We start from the raw sequence: 11,648 nt of genomic DNA, 5'->3' as shown, positions 1-11,648 counted from the left end.
GATTTTATATGATAATTTTGACGAATATTAAATATTTATGTTTTTAACTGCTTATAAAACCCACAATTCTCAAGTTAATATCTTGAAACCTGTACCACAATATTAAGAAAATGATTCTAATTTTTTATTATTAACTTGCATACATTTCATTTAAGCAGATACTTCATAAACACTATAAAACTTGATTTTATATGATTATTTTGACGAATATTAAATATTTATATTTAGAACTGCTTATAAAACACACAATTTTCAAGTTTATCTCTTGAAACCTGGACCACTATATTAAGAAAATGATTCTAATTTATTATTATTAACTTGCATACATTTCATTTAACCTTATACTTCATAAACACTATAAAACATGATTTTATATGATAATTATGACGAATATTAATTATTCATGTTTTTAACTGCTTATAAAGCACTGAGTTCTCGAGTCATTCTCCAATTATTATATATATTTAACTGAATAAATTTTTTTAGATGGAAATACAGCAGGTCACTCAAGGGATGCTAAAACATTAATTTCTATTCATACAACTTTGTGAAAGTATGAACATTCAATTTTGAAAATGAACTAACAAATACTGTCTATAAAGAATTTATGCAATTTACATTTAATGGTTATTGAATATAATTTATAGAATATTAATTGTAGTGATACAATAGAGATTTGTTAACAAAGTGAATAAATGATTATTAAACACCTGAGAACTTTTAATTTTCATTCTTAAAATTTGTCTTAGGTATACAAATCATTTTATTTTTATTACATTTATATGATAATTTTGTTGAATATAACAAATTCATACATTTAACAGCTTAAAAAATATTATATTCTCAAGTACGTTTTTTGAAACCTTGACTGCTATACAATGAAAATTATTCCATTTTATCATTTATAACTATCATATGTTTTGTTTAACTAGATGTTTTTACTTCAAAAGAACTTTAACAAATTATTTTATATGTTAATTTCGTCGAATTAAACAATTCATATTATTTTTCATATTGAATAGAAGAAAATTTAAGTTATTGTTCGAGTGTATTATTTAGTTACATTTATTTTACATTCAAATTCAACAAAATGATTTGGTAGATTTGTACTATCTTTTATAGCTTATCATAATTATTATTTCTTATCATCTGTTATATGATTATATTTCATATCACCTTGCTGTTTTACAATCGTATTTGCATTTAAGTTTTAACTGAAAATTGTTTTTAAATATTTTGTATTAAGAATAAAGTTGTTCAGATAATTATTGTTTGATTGTTTCCGTTACTGACTTATTCAGTATTTTCCAAGTACTAGTTATCATATAAACATTTTCGTTCTAATTATGGTGTGTAGTAGTGACTTTATTTACTACAATTATACGCATATTTAACTGACTACAATATTTTCAGATTGCAATACAGCAGACAATGAAAGCCATGGTGAGACATGAATTCGCGATTCTATCAGTTTGGAAAATATAAACATCCTACGATGACAAGGACTAGAAAATACTGATAATAATAATTGTTTTATTCAACGTACGTTTAGAGCTTATAATTGAATATAATTGATAGAAAATTAATAGTAATGTAACAAAATGTTAATGTCATGAAATCCTGACAATAGGATTAAGTAAATGATTCTTATTTACTATAATTAACTTTCATTCAATTCATTTAACTTGATACTTCATAAACACTAAAAAACATGATTTTATATGATTATTTTGACGAATATCAAAATTTCATGTTTTAAACTGCTTATGAAGCACTAAGTTATCGAGTCATTCTCCAATTATTATATATATTTAACTGATTAAATTTTTTTAGATGGCAATACAGCAGATGACTCAAGGAATGCTGAGACATTTATTCATATGCATACAACTTTGGAAAAGTATGAACATCCAATGTTGAAAATGAACTAAAAGATACTGATTATAAAGAATTAATGCAATGTACGTGTAACGGTTATTGGCTGTAGTTGAAAGAAAATTAATAGCAATGTATCTAAAAGTTACTCAAATGCTTCCCTGTCCATAATATTAATTAAATTATTTTAATTTACCATTATCAACTAGCATACAATTCATTTAAGCAGATAATTCATAAACAAAATAAAACACGATTTTATACGATAATTTTGACTAATATTAAATATTTATGTTTTAAAACTGTTTACAAAATACACAATTCTCAAGTTAATCTCTTTAAACCTGGACCACTATATTAAGAAAATGATTCTAATTTTTTATTATTAACTTGCATGCATTTCATTCAAGCAGATACTTCATAAACACTATAAAACATGATTTTGTATGATTATTTTGAAGAATATTAAATATTTATATTTAGAACTGCTTATAAAACACACAATTCTCAAGTTAATCTCTTGAAACCTGGACCACTATATTAAGAAAATGATTCTAATTTTTTATTATTAACTTGCATGCATTTGATTTATGCAGATACTTTATATACTCTATAAAACATGATTTTATATGATAATTTTGACGAATATTAATTATTTATGTATTGATTTTTTTATTAAACTCACAATTCTCAAGTTAATCTCTTGAAACCTTGACCACTATATTAAGAAAATGATTCTAATTTTTTATTATTAACTTGCATACATTTCATTTAAGCAGATACTTCATAAACACTATAAAACATGATTTTATATGATAATTTTGATGAATATTAAATATTTATATTTAGAACTGCTTATAAAACACACAATTCTCAAGTTTATCTCTTGAAACCTGGACCACTATATTAAGAAAATGATTCTTATTTATTATTATTAACTTGCATACATTTCATTTAACCTTATACTTCATAAACACTATAAAACATGATTTTATATGATAATTTTGACGAATATTAATTATTTATGTATTGAATTGTTTATTAAACTCACAATTCTCAAGTTAATCTCTTGAAACCTGGACCACTGTATTAAGAAAATGATTCTAATTTATTATTATTAACTTGCATACATTTCATTTAACCTTATACTTCATAAACACTATAAAACATGATTTTATATGATTATTTTGACGAATATTAAATATTTATATTTAGAACTGCTTATAAAACAAACAATTTTAAAGTTTATATCTTGAAACCTGTACCACTGTATTAAGAAAATGATTCTAATTTATTATTATTAACTTGCATACATTTCATATAACCTTATACTTCATAAACACTATAAAACATGATTTTATATGTTAATTTTGACGAATATTAATTATTTATGTATTGAATTGTTTATTAAACTCAAAATTCTCAAGTTAATCTCTTGAAACCTTGACCACTATATTAAGAAAATGATTCTAATTTTTTATTATTAACTTGCATACATTTCATTTAAGCAGATACTTCATAAACACTATAAAACATGATTTTATATGATAATTTTGATGAATATTAAATATTTATATTTAGAACTGCTTATAAAACACACAATTCTCAAGTTTATCTCTTGAAACTTGGACCACTATATTAAGAAAATGATTTTAATTTATTATTATTAACTTGCATACATTTCATTTAACCTTATACTTCATAAACACTATAAAACATGATTTTATATGATAATTTTGACGAATATTAATTATTCATGTTTTTAACTGCTTATAAAGCACTGAGTTCTCGAGTCATTCTCCAATCATTATATATATTTAACTGAATAAATTTTTTTAGATGGAAATACAGCAGGTCACTCAAGGGATGCTGAAACATTAATTTCTATTCATACAACTTTGTGAAAGTATGAACATCCAATTTTGAAAATGAACTAACAAATACTGTTTATAATGAATTTATGCAATTTACATTTAATGGTTATTGAATATAATTTATAGAATATTAATTGTAGTGATACAATAGAGATTTGTTAACAAAGTGAATAAATGATTATTAAACACCTGAGAACTTTTAATTTTCATTCTTAAAATTTGTCTTAGGTATACAAATCATTTTATTTGTATTACATTTATATGATAATTTTGTTGAATATAACAAATTCATACATTTAACAGCTTAAAAAATATTATATTCTCAAGTACGTTTTTTGAAACCTTGACTGCTATACAATGAAAATTATTCCATTTTATCATTTATAACTATCATATGTTTTGTTTAACTAGATATTTTTACTTCAAAAGAACTTTAACAAATTATTTTATATGTTAATTTCGACGAATTAAACAATTCATATTATTTTTCATATTGAATAGAAGAAAATTTAAGTTATTGTTCGAGTGTATTATTTAGTTACATTTATTTTACATTCAAATTCAACAAAATGATTTGGTAGATTTGTACTATCTTTTATAGCTTATCATAATTATTATTTCTTATCATCTGTTATATGATTATATTTCATATCACCTTGCTGTTTTACAATCGTATTTGCATTTAAGTTTTAACTGAAAATTGTTTTTAAATATTTTGTATTAAGAATAAAGTTGTTCATATAATTATTGTTTGATTGTTTCCGTTACTGACTTATTCAGTATTTTCCAAGTACTAGTTATCATATAAACATTTTCGTTCTAATTATGGTGTGTAGTAGTGACTTTATTTACTACAATTATACGCATATTTAACTGACTACAATATTTTCAGATTGCAATACAGCAGACAATGAAAGCCATGGTGAGGCATGAATTCGCGATTCTATCAGTTTGGAAAATATAAACATCCTACGATGACAATGGACTAGAAGATACTGATAATAATAATTGTTTTATTCAACGTACGTTTAGAGCTTATAATTGAATATAATTGATAGAAAATTAATAGTAATGTAACAAAATGTTAATGTCATGAAATCCTGACAATAGGATTAAGTAAATGATTCTTATTTACTATAATTAACTTTCATTCAATTCATTTAACTTGATACTTCATAAACACTAAAAAACATGATTTTATATGATTATTTTGACGAATATCAAAATTTCATGTTTTAAACTGCTTATGAAGCACTAAGTTATCGAGTCATTCTCCAATTATTATATATATTTAACTGATTAAATTTTTTTAGATGGCAATACAGCAGATGACTCAAGGAATGCTGAGTCATTTATTCATATGCATACAACTTTGGAAAAGTATGAACATCCAATGTTGAAAATGAACTAAAAGATATTGATTATAAAGAATTAATGCAATGTACGTGTAACGGTTATTGGCTGTAGTTGATAGAAAATTAATAGCAATGTATCTAAAAGTTACTCAAATGCTTCCCTGTCCATAATATTAATTAAATTATTTTAATTTACCATTATCAACTAGCATACATTTCATTTAAGCAGATAATTCATAAACAAAATAAAACACGATTTTATACGATAATTTTGACTAATATTAAATATTTATGTTTTAAAACTGTTTACAAAATACACAATTCTCAAGTTAATCTCTTGAAACCTGGACCACTATATTAAGAAAATGATTCTAATTTTTTATTATTAACTTGCATGCATTTCATTTATGCAGATACTTTATATACTCTATAATACATGATTTTATATGATAATTTTGACGAATATTAAATATTTATGTTTTTAACTGCTTATAAAACTCACAATTCTCAAGTTAATATCTTGAAACCTGTACCACAATATTAAGAAAATGATTCTAATTTATTATTATTAACTTGCATACATTTCATATAACCTTATACTTCATAAACACTATAAAACATGATTTTATATGATAATTTTGATGAATATTAAATATTTATAATTAGAACTGCTTATAAAACACACAATTCTCAAGTTTATCTCTTGAAACCTGGACCACTATATTAAGAAAATGATTCAAATTTTTTATTATTAACTTGTATGCATTTCATTTAAGCAGATACTTTATATACTCTATAATACATGATTTTATATGATAATTTTGACGAATATTAAATATTTATGTTTTTAACTGCTTATAAAACCCACAATTCTCAAGTTAATATCTTGAAACCTGTACCACAATATTAAGAAAATGATTCTAATTTTTTATTATTAACTTGCATACATTTCATTTAAGCAGATACTTCATAAACACTATAAAACTTGATTTTATATGATTATTTTGACGAATATTAAATATTTATATTTAGAACTGCTTATAAAACACACAATTCTCAAGTTTATCTCTTGAAACCTGGACCACTATATTAAGAAAATGATTCTAATTTATTATTATTAACTTGCATACATTTCATTTAACCTTATACTTCATAAACACTATAAAAACATGATTTTATATGATAATTATGACGAATATTAATTTATTCATGTTTTTAACTGCTTATAAAGCACTGAGTTCTCGAGTCATTCTCCAATATTATATATATTTAACTGAATAAATTTTTTTAGATGGAAATACAGCAGGTCACTCAAGGGATGCTGAAACATTAATTTCTATTCATACAACTTTGTGAAAGTATGAACATCCAATTTTGAAAATGAACTATTAAATACTGTTTATAATGAATTTATGCAATTTACATTTAATGGTTATTGAATATAATTTATAGAATATTAATTGTAGTGATACAATAGAGATTTGTTAACAAAGTGAATAAATGATTATTAAACACCTTAGAACTTTTAATTTTCATTCTTAAAATTTGTCTTAGGTATACAAATCATTTTATTTTTTATTACATTTATATGATAATTTTGTTGAATATAACAAATTCATACATTTAACAGCTTAAAAAATATTATATTCTCAAGTACGTTTTTTGAAAACCTTGACTGCTATACAATGAAAATTATTCCATTTTATCATTTATAACTATCATATGTTTTGTTTAACTAGATATTTTTACTTCAAAAGAACTTTAACAAATTATTTTATATGTTAAATTCGACGAATTAAACAATTCATATTATTTTTCATATTGAATAGAAGAAAATTTTAAGTTATTGTTCGAGTGTATTATTTAATTACATTTATTTTTACATTCAAATTCAACAAAATGATTTGGTAGATTTGTACTATCTTTTATAGCTTATCGTAATTATTATTTCTTATCATCTGTTATATGATTATATTTCATATCACTTTGCTGTTTTACAATCGTATTTGCATTTAAGTTTTAACTGAAAAATTGTTTTTAAATATTTTGTATTAAGAATAAAGTTGTTCAGATTAATTATTGTTTGATTGTTTCCGTTACTGACTTATTCAGTATTTTCCAAGTACTAGTTATCATATAAACATTTTCGTTCTAATTATGGTGTGTAGTAGTGGACTTTATTTTACTACAATTATATGCATATTTAACTGACTACAATATTTTCAGATTGCAATACAGCAGACAATGAAAGCCATGGTGAGACATGAATTCGCGATTCTATCAGTTTGGAAAATATAAACATCCTACGATGAGCAATGGACTAGAAGATACTGATATTAATAATTGTTTTTATTCAACGTACGTTTAGAGCTTATAATTGAATATAATTGATAGAAAATTAATAGTAATGTAACAAAATGTTAATGTCATGAAATCCTGACAATAGGATTAAGTAAATGATTCTTATTTACTATAATTAACTTTCATACAATTCATTTAACTTGATACTTCATAAACACTAAAAAACATGATTTTATATGATTATTTTGACGAATATCAAAAATTCATGTTTTAAACTGCTTATAAAGCACTAAGTTATCGAGTCATTCTCCAAAATATATTTAACTGATTAAATTTTTTTTAGATGGCAATACAGCAGATGACCTCAAGGAATGCTGAGACATTTATTCGTGTGCATACAACTTTGGAAAAGTATGAACATCCAATGTTGAAAATGAACTAAAAGATACTGATTATAAAGAATTAATGCAATGTACGTGTAATGGTTATTGGCTGTAGTTGATAGAAAATTAATAGCAATGTATCTAAAAGTTACTCAAATGCTTCCCTGTCCATAATATTAATTAAATTATTTTAATTTACCATTATCAACTAGCATACACTTCATTTAAGCAGATAATTCATAAACAAAATAAAACACGATTTTATACGATAATTTTGACTAATATTAAATATTTATGTTTCAAAAACTGTTTACAAAATACACAATTCTCAAGTTAATCTCTTGAAACCTGGACCACTATATTAAGAAAATGATTCTAATTTTTTATTATTAACTTGCATGCATTTCATTTAAGCAGATACTTTATATACTCTATATTACATGATTTTATATGATAATTTTGACGAATATTAAATATTTATGTTTTTAACTGCTTATAAAACCCACAATTCTCAAGTTAATATCTTGAAACCTGTACCACAATATTAAGAAAATGATTCTAATTTTTTATTATTAACTTGCATACATTTCATTTAAGCAAATACTTCATAAACACTATTAAACATGATTTTATATGATAATTTTGACGAATATTAAATATTTATGTTTTTAACTGCTTATAAAACCCACAATTCTCAAGTTAATATCTTGAAACCTGTACCACAATATTAAGAAAATGATTCTAATTTTTTATTATTAACTTGCATACATTTCATTTAAGCAGATACTTCATAAACACTATAAAACTTGATTTTATATGATTATTTTGACGAATATTAAATATTTATATTTAGAACTGCTTATAAAACACACAATTCTCAAGTTTATCTCTTGAAACCTGGACCACTATATTAAGAAAATGATTCTAATTTATTATTATTAACTTGCATACATTTCATTTAACCTTATACTTCATAAACACTATAAAACATGATTTTATATGATAATTATGACGAATATTAATTATTCATGTTTTTAACTGCTTATAAAGCACTGAGTTCTCGAGTCATTCTCCAATTATTATATATATTTAACTGAATAAATTTTTTTAGATGGAAATACAGCAGGTCACTCAAGGGATGCTGAAACATTAATTTCTATTCATACAACTTTGTGAAAGTATGAACATCCAATTTTGAAAATGAACTAACAAATACTGTTTATAATGAATTTATGCAATTTACATTTAATGGTTATTGAATATAATTTATAGAATATTAATTGTAGTGATACAATAGAGATTTGTTAACAAAGTGAATAAATGATTATTAAACACCTTAGAACTTTTAATTTTCATTCTTAAAATTTGTCTTAGGTATACAAATCATTTTATTTTTATTACATTTATATGATAATTTTGTTGAATATAACAAATTCATACATTTAACAGCTTAAAAAATATTATATTCTCAAGTACGTTTTTTGAAACCTTGACTGCTATACAATGAAAATTATTCCATTTTATCATTTATAACTATCATATGTTTTGTTTAACTAGATATTTTTACTTCAAAAGAACTTTAACAAATTATTTTATATGTTAAATTCGACGAATTAAACAATTCATATTATTTTTCATATTGAATAGAAGAAAATTTAAGTTATTGTTCGAGTGTATTATTTAGTTACATTTATTTTACATTCAAATTCAACAAAATGATTTGGTAGATTTGTACTATCTTTTATAGCTTATCGTAATTATTATTTCTTATCATCTGTTATATGATTATATTTCATATCACTTTGCTGTTTTACAATCGTATTTGCATTTAAGTTTTAACTGAAAATTGTTTTTAAATATTTTGTATTAAGAATAAAGTTGTTCAGATAATTATTGTTTGATTGTTTCCGTTACTGACTTATTCAGTATTTTCCAAGTACTAGTTATCATATAAACATTTTCGTTCTAATTATGGTGTGTAGTAGTGACTTTATTTACTACAATTATACGCATATTTAACTGACTACAATATTTTCAGATTGCAATACAGCAGACAATGAAAGCTATGGTGAGACATGAATTCGCGATTCTATCAGTTTGGAAAATATAAACATCCTACGATGACAACGGACTAGAAGATACTGATAATAATAATTGTTTTATTCAACGTACGTTTAGAGCTTATAATTGAATATAATTGATAGAAAATTAATAGTAATGTAACAAAATGTTAATGTCATGAAATCCTGACAATAGGATTAAGTAAATGATTCTTATTTACTATAATTAACTTTCATTCAATTCATTTAACTTGATACTTCATAAACACTAAAAAACATGATTTTATATGATTATTTTGACGAATATCAAAAATTCATGTTTTAAACTGCTTATAAAGCACTAAGTTATCGAGTCATTCTCCAATTATTATATATATTTAACTGATTAAATTTTTTTAGATGGCAATACAGCAGATGACTCAAGGAATGCTGAGACATTTATTCGTGTGCATACAACTTTGGAAAAGTATGAACATCCAATGTTGAAAATGAACTAAAAGATACTGATTATAAAGAATTAATGCAATGTACGTGTAATGGTTATTGGCTGTAGTTGATAGAAAATTAATAGCAATGTATCTAAAAGTTACTCAAATGCTTCCCAGTCCATAATATTAATTAAATTATTTTAATTTACCATTATCAACTAGCATACATTTCATTTAAGCAGATAATTCATAAACAAAATAAAACACGATTTTATACGATAATTTTGACTAATATTAAATATTTATGTTTCAAAACTGTTTACAAAATACACAATTCTCAAGTTAATCTCTTGAAACCTGGACCACTATATTAAGAAAATGATTCTAATTTTTTATTATTAACTTGCATGCATTTTATTTAAGCAGATACTTTATATACTCTATATTACATGATTTTATATGATAATTTTGACGAATATTAAATATTTATGTTTTTAACTGCTTATAAAACCCACAATTCTCAAGTTAATATCTTGAAACCTGTACCACAATATTAAGAAAATGATTCTAATTTTTTATTATTAACTTGCATACATTTCATTTAAGCAAATACTTCATAAACACTATTAAACATGATTTTATATGATAATTTTGACGAATATTAAATATTTATGTTTTTAACTGCTTATAAAACCCACAATTCTCAAGTTAATATCTTGAAACCTGTACCACAATATTAAGAAAATGATTCTAATTTTTTATTATTAACTTGCATACATTTCATTTAAGCAAATACTTCATAAACACTATTAAACATGATTTTATATGATAATTTTGACGAATATTAATTATTCATGTTTTTAACTGCTTATAAAGCACTGAGTTCTCGAGTCATTCTCCAATCATTATATATATTTAACTGAATAAATTTTTTTAGATGGAAATACAGCAGGTCACTCAAGGGATGCTGAAACATTAATTTCTATTCATACAACTTTGTAAAAGTATGAACATCCAATTTTGAAAATGAACTAACAAATACTGTTTATAATGAATTTATGCAATTTACATTTAATGGTTATTGAATATAATTTATAGAATATTAATTGTAGTGATACAATAGAGATTTGTTAACAAAGTGAATAAATGATTATTAAACACCTGAGAACTTTTAATTTTCATTCTTAAAATTTGTCTTAGGTATACAAATCATTTTATTTGTATTACATTTATATGATAATTTTGTTGAATATAACAAATTCATACATTTAACAGCTTAAAAAATATTATATTCTCAAGTACGTTTTTTGAAACCTTGACTGCTATACAATGAAAATTATTCCATTTTATCATTTATAACTATCATATGTTT

General features: G+C 22.9%; 1 long non-coding RNA gene across 1 annotated transcript; it reads left to right on the top strand.

Annotated features, from left to right (window-relative positions):
* Positions 1–4,653: 4,653 nt before the first annotated feature.
* LOC132931154 (uncharacterized) lies at positions 4,654–10,412 on the top strand. Its single transcript, XR_009662351.1, has 3 exons — positions 4,654–4,771; positions 9,827–9,956; positions 10,248–10,412. It is a non-coding gene; the product is annotated as an uncharacterized LOC132931154 (long non-coding RNA).
* Positions 10,413–11,648: the final 1,236 nt, after the last annotated feature.

Source organism: Rhopalosiphum padi, unplaced genomic scaffold, assembly GCF_020882245.1.
Source record: "Rhopalosiphum padi isolate XX-2018 unplaced genomic scaffold, ASM2088224v1 scaffold1, whole genome shotgun sequence".
Lineage (NCBI taxonomy): Eukaryota > Metazoa > Arthropoda > Insecta > Hemiptera > Aphididae > Rhopalosiphum > Rhopalosiphum padi.
Note: the sequence above shows the minus strand (reverse complement) of the source record. Positions and strands in the feature narration are given on the sequence as shown.